Genomic DNA, 19,903 nt, shown 5'->3' on the forward strand with positions numbered 1-19,903 from the left:
GTCCATCGTCCCTTTGATGCGGTGAAGTTGTCCTGTCCCCTTAGCAGAAAAACGCCCTCAAAGCATAATGTTTCCACCTCCATGTTTGACGGTGGGGATGGTGTTCTTGGGGTCATAGGCAGCATTCCTCCTCCTCCAAACACGGCGAGTTGAGTTGATGCCAAAGAGCTCCATTTTGGTCTCATCTGACCACAACACTTTCACCCAGTTCTCCTCTGAATCATTCAGAGAGAGAGAGAGAGAGAGAGAGAGAGAGAGAGAGAGAGAGAGAGAGAGAGAGAGAGAGAGAGAGAGAGAGAGAGAGAGAGAGAGAGAGAGAGAGAGAGAGAGAGAGAGAGAGAGAGAGAGAGAGAGAGAGAGAGAGAGAGAGAGAGAGAGAGAGAGAGAGAGAGAGAGAGAGAGAGAGAGAGAGAACAGGAGTTAAAGGGAAAAATGCTGAGGTGAGTTATTAGGATCCTAGAGGAGGGAGATGTGGAGATTTAACCTGTCCTCACACTGGCTAGCTGTCCATCCCCCATCTACTGTTCAGACTCAACACACTGATCCACACAGGGCTGGACCAGATGGTACGATACACTCACACCACATGGTTAACAGAAACACACACACACAGCCTAGTGAAGGTGCTAGCCGAGTCGGTGCTGTTGGATCACTGTGTGTCTAGACACCATGCGGACCACGGCTGGTTAGTTTCAACGCCAGGCTGCCTAATGCATAATCACACACACACACACCGCCTGATGCATAATTACCACAGACCTGGCACCTGGCGGACCAGAGGTCGCTGGGTCCCTTCGATCGGCTCACAGACTCATACACACACACGCACACACATACACACACACACACACCAATCCCTTGAATCAGTGTTCCACCTGAGTGTGGTGTCGATTAGGCCGGCACCGGTCAGGCTGGCATCACCTAACTATCCTTGTCCACTCAGCACAATGGCCAGAGTACATCAGCCTCATTACACAATGTGTGTGTGTGTGTGTGTGTGTGTGTGTGTGTGTGTGTATGTGTGCGTGCGTATGTGTGCGTGGTGCGTGCGTGTCCTCTCAGTACATTGGCCAGGGGACAGCGGTCTCATTATACAGCCAATCAGTGACTCCAGCTCCGATGAAGGAAGGGAGAGGTGAATGATGGGTAATAAATGTGTTCTAGACTGTTACAGAGGACGTGTGGGGCGAGGGGAGGGTAAAACCAGGGATATAGTGATGAGCTGGGGAAAACTGACATGATGAGCAGTGATTACAGAAACACTGATGCTAACTAACAATGTTCCTTTGCCATAATATGTAAGTAAAGCGAGACATTTTAAAATGGTGTTTGAATGTGCTAACACGACAGTACAGTGCATCACTGGATAAAACATGATAAAACACTGTCTTTCAGAAGGTGACTCTATTCAAATGTAACCAGTCTCGCAAAGACACTAGGGCCAGTAACCGAAAGGACGCTAATTCGAATCTTCGAGCCGACAAGGTGAAAATATCTGTTGATATGCCCTTGAGAAAAGCACCTAACCCTAATTGCTCCAGACCCTGGCCATGACCCCCCTCAGGGAGAGTGGGATATGCAATAAACACATTTCCAATTCACACATGCTTATTAATTATATGTGTGAAATAGGACAAATATAAGCACCCACCAAATTATTATTGTTATATTTTTGGACTGACTGCTGGCTAGCAGGTAAATTGGTTTCACCATATTGGATATGTTTTGTATCTCCTTTATGTTTCCTGGCCGGCTGTATTAGTTCCTATGGTAGGTGAGCCACAGTGGGTTTCAGACAAATGTCACTCCCTTGCAGGTCCCTATAATTGTATTTTTCTAAATGTCACAGAAGTTGTCACTGTTTTTAATTTATCAGAGACATTTCATGACATTTTGTTGAGACCCCCCCAAAAAAGGAAAAGGTTTTGCAGGTAAAAATTATTGCATGAAGTTTTCTAAAACTGAATTTCCTAGACTACTTCTACCTTCACTAAGAAAACTTCAGACAACTTTTTCTTCCATACTCCAGAGATGTTGGACTGAGGAACGAGCATCCACCACACCTCTCTGTCATCCCCCTGATATTAGTGTTAAATTGTGTCCCAAATGGCACCCTATTCCCTACACAGTGCACTACTTTTGACCAGAGCCCTAAGATAATCTCTGAGTGTGTTGTGTGCAGAAGGCAAAGGATCATGCCAGACATCCCACCATTTACCAACGTAGGTGTGGATTACTTTGGTCCTAAAGAAATCAAAACGGAAAGAGGAAATGTAAAGAAATAAATACAATAAAAACATGTCAGATCTGATAATGGAACTAACTTCATTGGTACGGAGAAAGATCCAAGATGCTCTACTTCAGGAATGAATACAATGGAGTTTCATTCCCACTGGGGCGTCCCACCACGGAGGAGTCTGGGGCGTCCCACCACGGAGGAGTCTGGGGCGTCCCACCACGGAGGAGTCTGGGGCGTCCCACCACGGAGGAGTCTGGGGCGTCCCACCACGGAGGAGTCTGGGGCGTCCCACCACGGAGGAGTCTGGGGCGTCCCACCACGGAGGAGTCTGGGAAAGGCTCATTCGGATGAATCGCAGGGTACTCCATTCTGTCCTGAAACAACAGACCCTAGATGAGGAGGGATTGCACACCGTGCTGTGTGAAATAGAGGCCATTCTAAACAGCTGCCCAATCACCATGGTAACCAATGACCCCCTGGATCTAGAAGCCCTCACCCCAAATCACATTTCACTGTTAAAGTCGAAACAGACGACGTTGGAAGCAAGTCCATTACATGGCAGACAAATTTTGGAAGAGATGGACAGAGGAGTACCTGCCAGTCTGACAGGAAAGACAAAAGTGGGGCAAAGTGAAATGCTGCTTCAGTGAAGGAGAGATGTGGTCCTGGTGGTGAAACCCAAGGCACCACGAAGTGCATGGATACTTGGAAAAGTTATTGAGACCAAGCCTGACTCCAGGGGGTTAGTACATGCAGTACACCTGAAGACTAGAACCAACATTATGGAAAGGCTAGTATCCAAGATCTGCCTACTGCAAGAAGGTGCAGTCTAAGAGTAAAGTTGAGTAAATAATTGTTTTGATTTCACACCAAATACAATTGGGGCTGGTGTGTATCAACCCCTGGACATTGGATTTGTATGCGTCAAGACTAACATGTCACCACTCTTCATTGTGGCTAAAGGATTAGGATGGAAATTGTATTGGACAATTTAGCCACTACAGGCTATATATGTAATAATGTACCATTGAATGTAGACCTAGTCTGTGTTAGTCAATACTCCAGCCAGCAGTAACACTGGTCTGACGGAAGTTCTAAAGCCTGTCAGATCCCTCATCAAACAAACCGTTTGTCCCTCCTCAGATCTACAGGCCTCTTATTGACCTACCACTGACTGGCCTCCAGCCTCAAATACAACAGGGGATTGAGGGGGGCTAAAGGCGTCAGCATGCTTCAGTTTGGCTGGCGGCTTGCCGAAGTTGGCTAGGTGAACCGAACAAGTGTGCTCGCATACTCCCCTAAAAGACCTTCGCTTGAAAAACGAGAAAAAAAGTGACGAGGATGTTTGTCAATTTTGAGACGCCGTAGCCATAAATCAAGAAATCTGTCATTAATTTTGATGTTTTTGCCGAGATCTTAGTCTCGCAATGTTACATCTAACTAAGATGTTTGGTGCAGTATTTCTCAATGAAAAAATGTGGATGAAAACGAGTCGTCTCTCGTTGAATGACAACAAACACTTTACTGAAGATCCCTACTGTTGACCAATTACTGACGAATGGGCGTAGAGTAGACTTCGGCTTGCCTAAGTCCAAAACAAACAAAAACATCACAAAATGTTGTCATAATATATGCACGACTCTTCCGAACTGTTTGGGCTGGGAAGCATGTGGACGCCTTAAGGCTTAGGGTCTAGGTTTAGGATTGAAATGGGGGGGTAGAGGTGTTAGTAGAGGTTGAGGGTTATGGGGGTAGAAGGGGTTGAGGGTTGAGGGGGGGCTAGTTGAGAAAGCTGAAGTTTGAGGAGAAAGGGGGGTAGATTGAGGGTCCCCCAGCTCCTATTTCCCAGTGTAGAGTGACGAAAGCTGTTCCCAGCCAGGCTGAATAGAAGCGGACAGGTCCCACAAAGACTGATGGACCATTACTGAGTCTATACTCTGAGGCCTCAGGACGCCTGGTCTTAATAGAAAAGGACATTGTCTTGGTTTTTAGCAGGCCACAGTTTGACTTGTGATTGGCCACAATATAACGGATGTGTGTTATTGTTGTCGGGGCAAATCGAATGGATACATCGAGGGTTAAAATGGGAGGGAAATCTTTCAAGTTTGTGATTTTCCATTACATTTTAGTCATTTAGCAGACGCTCTTATCCAGAGCAACTTCCAGTTAGTGAGTGCATAAAAAAAAAATTCATACTGGCCCCCCGTGGGAATCGAACCCACAACCCTGGCGTTGCAAAAGCCATGCTCTACCAACTGAGCTACATCCCTGCCGGCCATTCCCTCCCCTACCCTGGACGACGCTGGGCCAATTGTGCCCGCCCCATGGGTCTCCCGGTCGCGGCCGGCTACGAAACGAAAGAGCCTGGATGCGAACCAGGATCTCTAGTGGCACAGCTAACACTGCGAAGCAGTGCCTTAGACCACTGCGCCACTCATGACATCTCTTTTCACGCTGTCCATTCAGAGAGAGAACCCTGAACCTGACAAAGATGCATAGTGTTGAAACATTGCAGCTATCACAAGCTGAATAAAATAACTTAAAGAATATAACTTTCTTTCTTTTCAAACTGGCTGCTGTGGAGCCCTGTGAGAGGACAGAGTCGTGCCCTAGAGCCTTTTAGAATAACAGCCCGTTGTTATAGGAACACCCTTGGTGGTTGTGTAGCCAACGGTTGTTATAGAAACACACCTGTAGCTAAATATTTGTTGTTCATTTCCTTCCAGGTCGTGTGGGAGCATCAGTCTGTGTGGAGGGTGAGAGGGGTGAGTACCCGGGTCGACATCTTCCTCATCTTTCTCAGGACTCTGCTTCTAAAAGACCTTGAAAAAAAGTCCCTGCTGCTAGCATCACAGCCGTTAGCCTGCTAGCACGTTAGCCTCCACTCAGATCTCATACACAGACTCTACCTACTGCTACCTTGCTAGCAACATCACTGCTAGCCTGTTAGCCTGCTAGCACATTAGCTTTCTTCTTAGATCACAGAAACATAGCAGTGCTAGGCTAGAGGAACCAGAACTACTGTACAGTGTTTGGCAAACTGTTGGCATTGGGCTTTCCATGACAATAACGTTCTGATTTGCATTCTCAGTGGGATGTAGCCTAATTACCTCGGAACTCTCTTTGCCAAAATGGCACCCATTCAAACTCTAAATCTCAAACCTAGTTGAGATAAATCTGTATCTGTAGCTCTGCAGGCGAAGCTAGAACTTTGAGCTGTAGAGAGGATAGGATCACACAGACAGACTCCCTCGCTCTCTGAATCTCTTGGCATGTCTCTTTCTGAGTCTCTATGTGTGTCTCTGTCTGTGGCTGCATCCCAAATGGCACCCTATTCCATGGGCCCTGGTCAAAAGGAGTGCACTATATAGGGAATAGGGTGCCATTTGCATCTCTGGCCTATTTTCTTCTAGTAGCTCCAGCCAACAGATCCTCATTTATCTCTGCCCACACTTCCATCCTACTTATCTCCCCAGCAGCTGAAGGTCTGGGGGTTTCCGGGGGTTTTGTCTTCCGTCTAAAAGTAAGTTTAATCCCTTCATTAGCCTGGGAACGGTTGGCCAGTGAACCCCTGTCATGTGACGAGGCTCTTTGTGTCCCCGCTGTAGGTATAGAGATGGGCTGCTTCCCAAATGGCACCCTTTCCCCTATGTAGTGCAATAGTTTTGAGCAGGGCCCGCAGGGCTCTGGTCAAAAGTAGTGCACTATATATGGAATAGGGTGCCATTTGGGACGCACAATGGTTTATGTCTAGAACTGTTGAAAGGGACTTGAGAGGTTCTGTAGTTTCTCACAGGAGTTCACAGTGGCTAGAGGAAGGCCTGTTAGGTTCACGGAATATCAACTAGCTAGATAGAGAAATATCATCAGGAATACAACAATATCAACTAGCTAGATACAGAAAGACTTCTGGATGGTAACGTTATTGCAAGAGCAATGCAAGGTGGAAACCCACGGTGCAACATCAGAGTAATGTATTCCAAAGTGGTACAATTTCTCTGTGAGTGGATTCTTACACTTCGCCCTAAAACAGATAGAAGATCAGAGGAAGCATACACAGCAACACCGCATCAGTAGTCCTAGGGTCAGATCCCTCAAACACACACACACACGTAGCCCAATTAGCTAGGGCAGTAGTAGTTCCATGAAGAGTCAGTCTGTCACGTGATCAGGGAACGGACCTTATCTCTGCCTCCGTTATTACACACAAGACTCATTATTACACACTACCAACTACACACACACACACACACACGCACATGCTATCAACTACACACACCACCATTTACACACACACTACCATCTCCACACACAGAGACACACACTCTCACAGAAATACACACACACAAAACACAACTGATAACACACAGAATAACTCTAAAAGCTAGTTTTTGGTTTTTACATAAAAATTAGAGTGAAAGGCCAACAGAGAGAGAGAAAGAGATCAAGAGCGAGAGAGGGAACAAGAGCGAGCAAGAGAAAGAGAGAGAGCAAGAGAGAGAGAGAGAGAAAGAGAGGGCGAGGGAGACAGAGAAAGGCTCATTTGATTAGGAGAAATGTGGGGTCAGAGCTACCCTTCTGTGTTACTGTCACAGCCTTAGATATCAGTTAGCCTTCCCTTCCTTCCCTGACTGGACTGTAGCTAGAGGCTATGGCTTCTGCACTCACTAGGACTTGACTGTAAAATCCACCCAGTATTTATGTGTGTTGTTCCTCTGTGTTATCCTACTGGCTATATGTTATCCTACTGGCTATATGATATCCTACTGGCTATATGATATTCTACTGGGTATATGATATTCTACTGGCTATATGATATTCTACTGGCTATATGATATTCTACTGGCTATATGTTATTCTACTGGATATATCTGTGTGTCAGAGGGGTTTCTGTACTGTGTTTTATTAACGGACATGACCAGTCTAAAACTACAGGAAGTATTACTACAGCGGATCACTGATCTACTGTCATTATGTTATCACTCACAGCTGGGTGTAAATAATCTGCCTTACCACGTACACACTCCGTGGTCCTTGAGTTGACATTAATCACAATCCAGTTCTGCAGCCTGATTGATGTCTGAGATCGATACAACGTCTACCATACTGACATGTATTAACCTGCTCTACACCATGCAAGGTCCGAGGGAGGGAGGGAGAGAGAGAGAGAGAGAGAGAGAGAGAGAGAGAGAGAGAGAGAGAGAGAGAGAGAGAGAGAGAGAGAGAGAGAGAGAGAGAGAGAGAGAGAGAGAGAGAGAGAGAGAGAGAGAGAGAGAGAGAGAGAGAGAGAGAGAGAGAGAGAGAGAGAGAGAGAGAGAGAGAGTTGCGCCCTCAGAGCCCATAGATCAGTGAGACTAACACACACTGTGTGAGTCTGTGCTGTTTACTGAACATATGAAATATAGGAACCGACTGCAGCAGCCTTGGTGATACATCAGGACCTTAATCTACAGGACAAATAAACATCCAGCAGGTTTCATCTTGACTGGTTTGTTGTTATGCCACGCTGTGGACCAAGGCTGGTGTTATGACTCAGAGGACCTGCCTCACACACACACACACACGTTATGACATAGAATACATGCCTCCACAAGTTCTGATAATAATCGCTCCTGCCTGAAATGACTGTCAGTATTTTCACCTCCTACTTACAATGCAGGTTAGTGTTTTTCGTCATGCATCTTGTTCTGGAGGCAGCTCAGTAGAGTGGTCACTAGCTCGCACAGCCACAAACTAACCTTAACCCTAACCTTAACCACACTGCTAACCCTAATGCCTAACCCTAACCTTAAATTAACACCAATGTTTTCATGAATTTTTACAATAACCAATTTGACTTTGCAGCTGGCCTATCTAAGGGGAAATCACTCAGTTCTGCCTCCAGAACAAGACTCATGACAATAAACTTCAACCTGCAATTACAATACCAAGCACATAGAGAGCTCGGTATGGGATGTCATAACAACCTGGCCATTCAATCATCTGATAGCAGTCAGGAGTTCAGTCACACTATGAGTTCCATAGAAGAGTAACTACACTAACTACAGTAGAACGACAGTAGCGCTGACTCCAGTGAACTGATAGTTATAATATGGTAGTAAACTACTGTATCATTACCACTGATGGCTCAGTCTCTCTCCTTTCTGTGTGTGTGTGTGTGTGTGTGTGTTGTACAGTTCTGTCTGCCTGGTTGCTTGCTATGGCAGAGTAATTACAATGAAAGAGACACTCCTGTCCCGTTGTGGCGGGGGTGTAATTGTGGCTGTCACCGCAGCAACCATTACCTCTCGATAAGGAACTGCAGGCTGACTACACTACCATGGCGATAGATCCCACAGTCTACAAGTTGCTACAAGTTCCTGTTAATGTAGCAAAGGTGGTTTGGTGTGTTCTTGCCTGAGATCTGAAGAATCCTATGAGCTCCCCAGGCTAATTCCTATAAGATATGAGCTTTAGCTCTGTGGGCTAACACAGTCTTCAGATGCACAGACCACCTGTGTTTCAATAGTGATGTGCCCGTACTGGATTACTTCTTTAGTCTTTATCACATTTCATTAAATCAGGATAGTGCTCTCAGAACCAGTTTCTCAGGGAGGGATCCAGAGGTAGGCCACACATCCAGGGTGCATCTGGTTTGGTTTATAATGAAGCCTTGGCCTCAGGGGGAAGGCCCATCTCTCTAACCCTGCCTGCCAGTTACTAATAAGAGGGCCCATCTCTGTCTGCGTCCCAAATGGCACCCTACTACATATACTATTTAGTGCACTACTTTTGACCGGAGCCCTATAGGACTTGGTCAAAAGTAGTGCACTAACTATAAATAGGGATTATGGTGCCATTTGGGAAGCAGCCTCTAACTCTGCCAGTGAACCAGATGAGAGGAGGAGGAGAGTCTGATCCTCTGGCACTAAAATGTTGTCATCAGTATTGTCCTTGTTTCTTCATTATACAACCATAAATCAAACCCTAACTGTATTTGGTATTTGGTATTTTATTAGGATCCCCATTAGCTGTTGCAAAAGCAGCAGCTACTCTTCCTGGGGTCCACACAAAACATGAAACATGACATAATACAGAACATTAATAGACAAGAACAGCTCAAGGACAGAACTACATAAAAAAAAATTAAAGGCACACGTAGCCTACATATCAATACATACACACAAACTATCTAGGTCAAATAGGGGAGAGGCGTTGTGCCGTGAGGTGTTGCTTTATCTGTTTTTTGAAACCAGGTTTGCTGTTTATTTCAACAATATGAGATGGAACGGAGTTAATAATACTGTATACTTTCTTGAATTTGTTCTGGATTTGGGGACTGTGAAAAGACCCCTGGTGGCATGTCTGGTGGGGTAAGTGTGTGTGTCAGAGCTGTGTGTAAGTTGACCATTTGGGATTTTCAACACATTAATGTTTCTTATAAAAAGAAGAAGTGATGCAGTCAGTCTCTCCTCAACTCTTAGCCAAGAGAGACTGGCATGCATAGTATTTATATCAGCCCTCTGATTACAATGAAGAGCAAGACGTGCCGCTCTGTTTTGGGCCAGCTGCAGCTTAACTAGGTCTTTCCTTGTAGCACTGGACCACACGACTGGACAATAATCAAGATTAGACAAAACTAGAGCCTACAGAACTTGCTTTTTGGAGTGTGGTGTCAAAAAAGCAGAGCATCTCTTTATTACGGACAGACCTCTCCCCATCTTTACAACGATTGAATCTACAGTGGGGAAAAAAAGTATTTAGTCAGCCACCAATTGTGCAAGTTCTCCCACTTAAAAAGATGAGAGAGGCCTGTAATTTTCATCATAGGTACACGTCAACTATGACAGACAAAATGAGGGAAAAAAATCCAGAAAATCACATTGTAGGATTTTTTATGAATTTATTTGCAAATTATGGTGGAAAATAAGTATTTGGTCAATAACAAAAGTTTCTCAATACTTTGTTATATACCCTTTGTTGGCAATGACACAGGTCAAATGTTTTCTGTAAGTCTTCACAAGGTTTTCACACACTGTTGCTGGTATTTTGGCCCATTCCTCCATGCAGATCTCCTCTTGAGCAGTGATGTTTTGGGGCTGTCGCTGGGCAACACAGACTTTCAACTCCCTCCAAAGATTTTCTATGGGGTTGAGATCTGGAGACTGGCTAGGCCACTCCAGGACCTTGAAATGCTTCTTACGAAGCCACTCCTTCGTTGCCCGGGCGTGTGTTTGGGATCATTGTCATGCTGAAAGACCCAGCCACGTTTCATCTTCAATGCCCTTGCTGATGGAAGGAGGATTTCACTCAAAATCTCATGATACATGGCCCCATTCATTCTTTCCTTTACACGGATCAGTCGTCCTGGTCCCTTTGCAGAAAAACAGCCCCAAAGCATAATGTTTCCACCCCCATGCTTCACAGTAGGTATGGTGTTCTTTGGATGCAACTCAGCATTCTTTGTCCTCCAAACACGACGAGTTGAGTTTTTACCAAAAAGTTATATTTTGGTTTCATCTGACCATATGACATTCTCCCAATCCTCTTCTGGATCATCCAAATGCACTCTAGCAAACTTCAGACGGGCCTGGACATGTACTGGCTTAAGCAGGGGGACACATCTGGCACTGCAGGATTTGAGTCCCTGGCGGCGTAGTGTGTTACTGATGGTAGGCTTTGTTACTTTGGTACCAGCTCTCTGCCGGTCATTCACTAGGTCCCCCCGTGTGGTTCTGGAATTTTTGCTCACCGTTCTTGTGATCAATTTGACCCCACGGGGTGAGATCTTGCGTGGAGCCCCAGATCGAGGGAGATTATCAGTGGTCTTGTATGTCTTCCATTTCCTAATAATTGCTCCCACAGTTGATTTCTTCAAACCAAGCTGCTTACCTATTGCAGATTCAGTCTTCCCAGCCTGGTGCAGGTCTACAATTTTGTTTCTGGTGTCCTTTGACAGCTCTTTGGTCTTGGCCATAGTGGAGTTTGGAGTGTGACTATTTGAGGTTGTGGACAGGTGTCTTTTATACTGATAACAAGTTCAAACAGGTGCCATTAATACAGGTAAAGAGTGGAGGACAGAGGAGCCTCTTAAAGAAGAAGTTACAGGTCTGTGAGAGCCAGAAATCTTGCTTGTTTATAGGTGACCAAATACTTATTTTCCACCATAATTTGCAAATAAATTCATTAAAAATCCTACAATGTGATTTTCTGGATTTATTTTTCTCAATTTGTCTGTCATAGTTGACGTGTACCTATGATGAAAATTACAGGCCTCTCTCATCTTTTTAAGTGGGAGAACTTGCACAATTGGTGGCTGACTAAATACTTTTTTCCCCCACTGTATATGTTTTGACCATGATAGTTTACAATCTAAGGTAACGCCAAGTAATTTAGTCTCCTCAACTTGTTCAACAGCCTGTGTGTGTGCCAATACATTTACGTCATTTAGCAGACGCTCTTATCCTAAACGACTTACAGGAGCAATTAGGGTTAGGGGTCTTGCTCAAGGGCACATCTACAGATTTTCCACCTAGTCGGCTCGGGGATTCCAACCAGCGACCTTTTGGTTACTGGCCCAACGCTCTTTATGCTATTGTGGGTGTTTGTGCCAGTGTGGGTGTTTGTGCCAGTGTGTGTGTGTGTGTGTGTGTGTGTGTGTGTGTGTGTGTGTGTGTGTGTGTGTGTGTGTGTGTGTGTGTGTGTGTGTGTGTGTGTGTGTGTGTGTGTGTGTGTGTGTATCTACGTAGCCCCCAGCCATAGCGACATCCGACCTGTGCTGTGACCTGCCCCTCAATCGCTCTCTCATCAGGCGGCAGGTGTTGGGCAGGTAACCAAAAGATCGCCGGTTTCAATCTCTGAGCCGACTAGTTAAAAAATCTGTTTATGCACCCTTGAGCAAGGCACTTAACCCTGTAAGTCGCTCTGGATGAGACTAAAATGTAAAAAATTAGAAGTCAGCAGAGCTAGCTGCCATTAAAGCTCCTTATATAAAAAGCCTTACATAAACCCTGAGCCAGGCAGCCAGCTAAAAATACAGCTCTCTCTCTGTCCAGCCCCTATATATAGACCCAACGCTGAATTATTCAATAGGAATAAAGGCTAACAGAAAAGACGGTCCACCGCGTCAACTAGAGAAGCTGGGATGGAATCTTCTGCCGGGTAATGTTTGGGGACGGACCCATTAAGTAATTTGTGGCGGAGGGATTTTTTGTTGTTGTAAAGCGTTACTTTATCCGAAAAAGGTGAGGTAGAGGTAGTGATAAGAACAACAACCTCCAACTGAAGTCCAGATAAACAATGATTCATGTTTTACTTTCATTGCTGTTTTTTTTTGTTCCATTTTGCGGGTGCTAAAGTTAGCCGGTGGTGTCTCTATGGTTTTACTGATATGAATATTGCATCATCATCCTCCCCGAACAGAGCTACACACACAACCACTGTCCTCTTCAGATAGATCTCCTTGGTGGAAAGGTAAACTTACAAACTCTGGATAGTTTTTAGACGTAGTGTGGAACAGGCAGAAAGAGAGGGGGAGAAAGAGAGAGGGAGAAAGAGAGGGGGAGGAGGAGGAGGAGAGGGAGGAGGAGAGGGAGGAGGAGAGGGAGATGTGGATTGTAAAGTAACAACTCAGCTTTTAGTTCTCTCCCAGCATGGAATCTCTAGTGATTCTATTCAGACAGGAGGCCCTATCCACAGGCTCCTTACTCACTACAGGAGAAAACACACACACACACACACACACACACACACACACACACACACACATACACACACACACACACACACATACAGAGACACAAACATACACACACTCACACACTCATACACACACACACAGAGACACACACACACTGTCCTGTCATAGTCAATGGACATTTCAAAAAACATTTAGGAAACATTCCTGTAACTTTAAAAGGAACCGTTCTGGGAACTACAGACTAATGCTTTCATTTCTTCACATTCACAACAGTAAGTAGGCAGCTCGCCATACTTGTAAATCATTTGTAAATAATTACCTTGTAATGTGTTAATTTTCCTGTTATGGTGAATAAAAAGTTGGCTACAGTTAAACTCAAAATGTTGTCAGATATGTTCTGGTGATTATATGAGCTGGGAAGCTGCCTAGCCAGCTAGATAGTTAACAGGCTAAAGTTGGCAACAAACTAAAATATTGTCTAGAGAAAGTTGTTTTTAGTTGCCTGTCTTGCTTGATTGATATATCCTAGATAAATGTTTAAACGGAAGGTTTTTTGTGCAGAAAATAGAGAAGGTAATGTTTATATTTGGACCAGGCTGCTGCCATGTCATGCAGACGGACGTATTTGTGTTTATACTTTTTCATAATGATAGAATGTTCATGATTTAATGCCTGCCAAAGACAGCAAGATGTAAGGTGACGTATATACTGAGAGGTTGGTGGGACTGTTAAATACGTTGCTGCAATCATGACTAGGTCAGTTGCAGGAAATAAAAGTACAGGCTTTGTTGCCGGCAATACCTTTCAGATATAAAGAAAAGTCTGCAAAAAGTTGGTGGGATGCTAAAGTGGAAAAACGTCTTGGTTTGAAAGGTGTATAAGACTGTGTCCTAAATGGCACCCTATTCCCTATATAGTAAACCACATTTGACCAGGGCCCAAAGGGCTCTGATCAAAGGTAGTGTACTTTGTAAGGAATAGGGTGCCATTTAGGATGCAAGCTAAGTGTGATTATCTGAACTAGTTAGACCCATCTAGAGATGTATTTGGGCTGCTGGCTCTCACTGTAGTGGTTACAGCACCACACACACACACACACACACACACACACACACACACACACACACACACACACATACATACATACACATACAGTGGGGGAAAAAAGTATTTAGTCAGCCACCATTTGTGCAAGTTCTCCCACTTAAAAAGATGAGAGAGGTCTGTAATTTTCATCATAGGTACACGTCAACTATGACAGACAAAATGAGAAAAAGAAATCCAGAAAATCACATTGTAGGATCTTTAATGAATTTATTTGCAAATTATGGTGGAAAATAAGTATTTGGTCAATAACAAAAGTTTCTCAATACTTTGTTATATACCCTTTGTTGGCAATGACACAGGTCAAACGTTTTCTGTAAGTCTTCACAAGGTTTTCACACACTATTGCTGGTATTTTGGCCCATTCCTCCATGCAGATCTCCTCTAGAGCAGTGATGTTTTGGGGCTGTCGCTGGGCAACACGGACTTTCAACTCCCTCCAAAGATTTTCTGTGGGGTTGAGATCTGGAGACTGGCTAGGCCACTCCAGGACCTTGAAATGCTTCTTACGAAGCCACTCCTTCGTTGCCCGGGCGGTGTGTTTGGGATCATTGTCATGCTGAAAGACCCAGCCATGTTTCATCTTCAATGCCCTTGCTGATGGAAGGAGGTTTTCACTCAAAATCTCACGATACATGGCCCCATTCATTCTTTCCTTTACACGGATCAGTCGTCCTGGTCCCTTTGCAGAAAAACAGCCCCAAAGCATGATGTTTCCACCCCCATGCTTCACAGTAGGTATGGTGTTCTTTGGATGCAACTCAGCATTCTTTGTCCTCCAAACACGACGAGTTGAGTTTTTACCAAAAAGTTATATTTTGGTTTCATCTGACCATATGACATTCTCCCAATCCTCTTCTGGATCATCCAAATGCACTCTAGCAAACTTCAGACGGGCATGGACATTTACTGGCTTAAGCAGGGGGACACGTCTGGCACTGCAGGATTTGAGTCCCTGGCGGCGTAGTGTGTTACTGATGGTAGGCTTTGTTACTTTGGTCCCAGCTCTCTGCAGGTCATTCACTAGGTCCCCCCGTGTGGTTCTGGGATTTTTGCTCACCGTTCTTGTGATCATTTTGACCCCACGGGGTGAGATCTTGCGTGGAGCCCCAGATCGAGGGAGATTATCAGTGTTGTATGTCTTCCATTTCCTAATAATTGCTCCCACAGTTGATTTCTTCAAACCAAGCTGCTTACCTATTGCAGATTCAGTCTTCCCAGCCTGGTGCAGGTCTACAATTTTGTTTCTGGTGTCCTTTGACAGCTCTTTGGTCTTGGCCATAGTGGAGTTTGGAGTGTGACTGTTTGAGGTTGTGGACAGGTGTCTTTTATACTGATAACAAGTTCAAACAGGTGCCATTAATACAGGTAACGAGTGGAGGACAGAGGAGCCTCTTAAAGAAGAAGTTACAGGTCTGTGAGAGCCAGAAATCTTGCTTGTTTGTAGGTGACCAAATACTTATTTTCCACCATAATTTGCAAATAAATTCATAAAAAATCCTACAATGTGATTTTCTGGATTTTTTTCCCTCAATTTGTCTGTCATAGGTGACGTGTATCTATGATGAAAATTACAGGCCTCTCTCATCTTTTTAAGTGGGAGAATTTGCACAATTGGTGGCTGACTAAATACTTGTTTTCCCCACTGTACATACATGCAAACACACAACAAGATCTCCTGGTTTGACCAATTTGACTTCAGATTCTGCAATGTAGTTTCTCCAAACGTCAAATTTTGAAGTTGCTCAAAATGTCAAATTTCGAGGTGGGTTGCTCCTCCTGCTGCGGCTCCTCCTGCATTAACGGTTAAGGTTTGGGATAGGGTAAAAAAAAAAAAAAAAAAAAATTAGTGTCTAGCGCTGGTATTGAACATGCGACCTTGAACATGCGACCCGTCCACAACGGCCTAGTAAAACCCAATAGCGCTCACCGTTGCCCCTAGTAGCAGATTAGAGTCGATATCCACTCCCCCGTGAAAAAATAATTAGCATAAGCTAGAGATATCTGTTTGGCATGGGCTGCATCTCAATCCACCGCATCCGCCGATGTCGGCCTTCCGCATCTGCGATGGAAGGTGGCGTAGCTGCAACAGTGTTTGTCAGAACAGGAGACATCCCAAAAATCGGCCTTCTCACAAAAACGTCTGTAGGGGTTTTGCCTAAAAACTAATATGACCTCTCTATGGAAAGATCAGACTCTCACAAACACGATGGTGTTCTCCGTTTTGTTCTACCACCACAAGTGTCACGGGACTCGTCTGAAGTCGGTACTGCCGATCTGCCAACTCCTGTCTGTAGTGTCCAAACAGTTTGGGCTACACACTAATATGATGCCACCATCGAAAGGTGAGACTCTCATGAACATGCACGTCGGTTGTAAAAGCAATGGAAGTATACACTCAGTGGCCAGTTTATTGGGTACACGAAAATGGTTAGCTCCTACAGACAGTGAGTCACGTGGCCGTGGCTTGCTATATAAAGCAGGCAGACAGGCATCGAGGCATTCAGTTACTGTTTGATCGAACGTTAGAATGGGCAAAACGAGTGACATAAGCGACTTTGAGCGTGGTATGACCGTCGGTGCCAGGCGCGCCAGTTACAGTATCTCAGCTGCAGTCCTGTGGGTGAAAACAGCTTGTTGATGAGCGAGGTTGAAGGAGAATGGAAAGAATCGTGCAAGCTAACAGGCGGGCCACAAACAGGCACATAACGGTGCAGTGCAACAGCGGTGTGCAGAACGGCATCTCAGAATGCACAAGTCGGCGGTCCTCGTCACGGATGGGCTATTGCAGCAGACGACCACACAACCCGGTGTGAAAAAGCGGCTCCAGTAGGCACGCAATCACCAACACTGGACAATTAAAGGAGTGGAAAACATTGCCTGGTCCGACAAATCACGGTTCCTGTTGAGTCATGCTGATGGCAGAGTCAGGATTTGGCGTAAAAGCATGAGTCCATGGCCCCATCCTGCCTAGTGTCTACAATACAGGCTAGTGGCAGTGGTGGAATGATATGGGGAATGTTTTCCTGGCACAGGTTAGGTTCCTTGATACCAATTGAGCAATGTTTGAACGCCACACCTTGTAGAATCCATGCGCTGAAGATGGGTGTACCTAATAAACTGTCCACTGAGTGTATATGGAAGTACTTTAGTTTAAAAAAAAGTGGTTAAATATGGGATATACAGTAGGACAGACACTTCAAAACATACTTCCTTTAAATATATTTCTGGACTATTTGTTTTGCCATGTATGAATATGTCATTCAATGCATTTCTATGGGAGAATAACAGTATTATCAAATTCAATGTTTCATCATTTTTTTATACTTACAAGGGTCCTAAAATATAAAAAAAATAGCTAAATGATCCTTGGTATGACCATTTAAAAACAATTCCATAAGTTATCTTAGTAGAAACCCAACCCCGGGCCCTTAGACCTTAGGGGGTTTAAAGGCATCTCCCGACATCCTCAGGCCATGGACGGACGTCCGAATTTCGAAGTGAATCTTGAGTGACCTGGCTGCACACACACACATACATGCACTGGTACCCCCCTGTATATAGCCTCCCTACTGTTATTTTATTTTACTTCTGCTCTTTTTTTCTCAACACTTTTTTGTTGTTGTTGTTTTATTTTACTTTTTTATAAATAAATAAATGCATCGTTGGTTAAGGGCTGTAAGTAAGCATTTCACGGTAATGTTTACACCTGTTGTATTCGGCGCATGTGGCAAATAAGATTGGATTTGATGTACATATAAACAAACACATACATACATACAGTGGGGAAAAAAAGTATTTAGTCAGCCACCAATTGTGCAAGTTCTCCCACTTAAAAAGATGAGAGAGGCCTGTAATTTTCATCATAGGTACACGTCAACTATGACAGACAAAATGAGGAAAAAAAATCCAGAAAATCACATTGTAGGATCTTTTATGAATTTATTTGCAAATTATGGTGGAAAATAAGTATTTGGTCAATAACAAAAAGTTTCTCAATACTTTGTTATATACCCTTTGTTGGCAATGACACAGGTCAAACGTTTTCTGTAAGTCTTCACAAGGTTTTCACACACTGCTGCTGGTATTTTGGCCCATTCCTCCATGCAGATCTCCTCTAGAGCAGTGATGTTTTGGGGCTGTCGCTGGGCAACACGGACTTTCAACTCCCTCCAAAGATTTTCTATGGGGTTGAGATCTGGAGACTCCAGGACCTTGAAATGCTTCTTACGAAGCCACTCCTTCGTTGCCCGGGCGGTGTGTTTGGGATCATTGTCATGCTGAAAGACCCAGCCACGTTTCATCTTCAATGCCCTTGCTGATGGAAGGAGTTTTTCACTCAAAATCTCACGATACATGGCCCCATTCATTCTTTCCTTTACACGGATCAGTCGTCCTGGTCCCTTTGCAGAAAAACAGCCCCAAAGTATGATGTTTTCACTCCCATGCTTCACAGTAGGTATGGTGTTCTTTGGATGCAACTCAGCATTCTTTGTCCTCCAAACACGACGAGTTGAGTTTTTACCAAAAAGTTATATTTTGGTTTCATCTGACCATATGACATTCTCCCAATCCTCTTCTGGATGCACTCTAGCAAACTTCAGACGGGCCTGGACATGTACTGGCTTAAGCAGGGGGACACGTCTAGCACTGCAGGATTTGAGTCCCTGGCGGCGTAGTGTGTTACTGATGTTAGGCTTTGTTACTTTGGTCCCAGCTCTCTGCAGGTCATTCACTAGGTCCCCCGTGTGGTTCTGGGATTTTTGCTCACCGTTCTTGTGATCATTTTGACCCCACGGGGTGAGATCTTGCGTGGAGCCCCAGATCGAGGGAGATTATCAGTGGTCTTGAATGTCTTCCATTTCCTAATAATTGCTCCCACAGTTGATTTCTTCAAACCAAGCTGCTTACCTATTGCAGAGTCAGTCTTCCCAGCCTGGTGCAGGTCTACAATTTTGTTTCTGGTGTCATTTGACAGCTCTTTGGTCTTGGCCATAGTGGAGTTTGGAGTGTGACTGTTTGAGGTTGTGGACAGGTGTCTTTTATACTGAAAACAAGTTCAAACAGGTGCCATTAATACAGGTAACGAGTGGAGGACAGAGGAGCCTCTTAAAGAAGAAGTTACAGGTCTGTGAGAGCCAGAAATCTTGCTTGTTTGTAGGTGACCAAATACTTATTTTCCACCATAATTTGCAAATAAATTCATTAAAAATCCTACAATGTGATTTTCTGGATTTTCTTTTCTCAATTTGTCTGTCATAGTTGACGTGTACCTATGATGAAAATTACAGACCTCTCTCATCTTTTTAAGTGGGAGAACTTGCACAATTGGTGGCTGACTAAATACTTTTTTTCCCCACTGTACATACATACATACATACATACATTAGGGTTAGGGTTAGGAGGAAGTGGTGCCACACCCTCAGAATACCACCGGCTTTATAGGTCAACCTGATCCTCGGACACACACACACACACACACACACACACACACACACACACACACACACACACACACACACACACACACACTCCCTATATAGTGCACAGTGAAGCTCCAATATATGGAGAATAGGAGTAATTTGACATGCTTGTAGTCAAATATTGAGAGAGTTTGGGCAACTTCACGTCTGAGCATTCATTCCATTCATCCATAAATTATGAGGACTTGTAATCTAGACCCAGTTCTGTCTGTCCAGTTAATATGATCAGTCTGAAATGATGGAAACACAGGATTAGGGTTAATAGCTCCCCCAATACCACTTCCTATGTTCAACACTCTGAGATGAGCATCATTGGATGTCTCACACACACACACACACACACACACACACACACACACACACACACATACTTACAAACACACAAAAGCCTTGGAGCCA

This window comes from Coregonus clupeaformis, chromosome 29 (genome assembly GCF_020615455.1).
Source record: "Coregonus clupeaformis isolate EN_2021a chromosome 29, ASM2061545v1, whole genome shotgun sequence".
In the NCBI taxonomy this organism is placed as follows: Eukaryota; Metazoa; Chordata; class Actinopteri; order Salmoniformes; family Salmonidae; genus Coregonus; species Coregonus clupeaformis.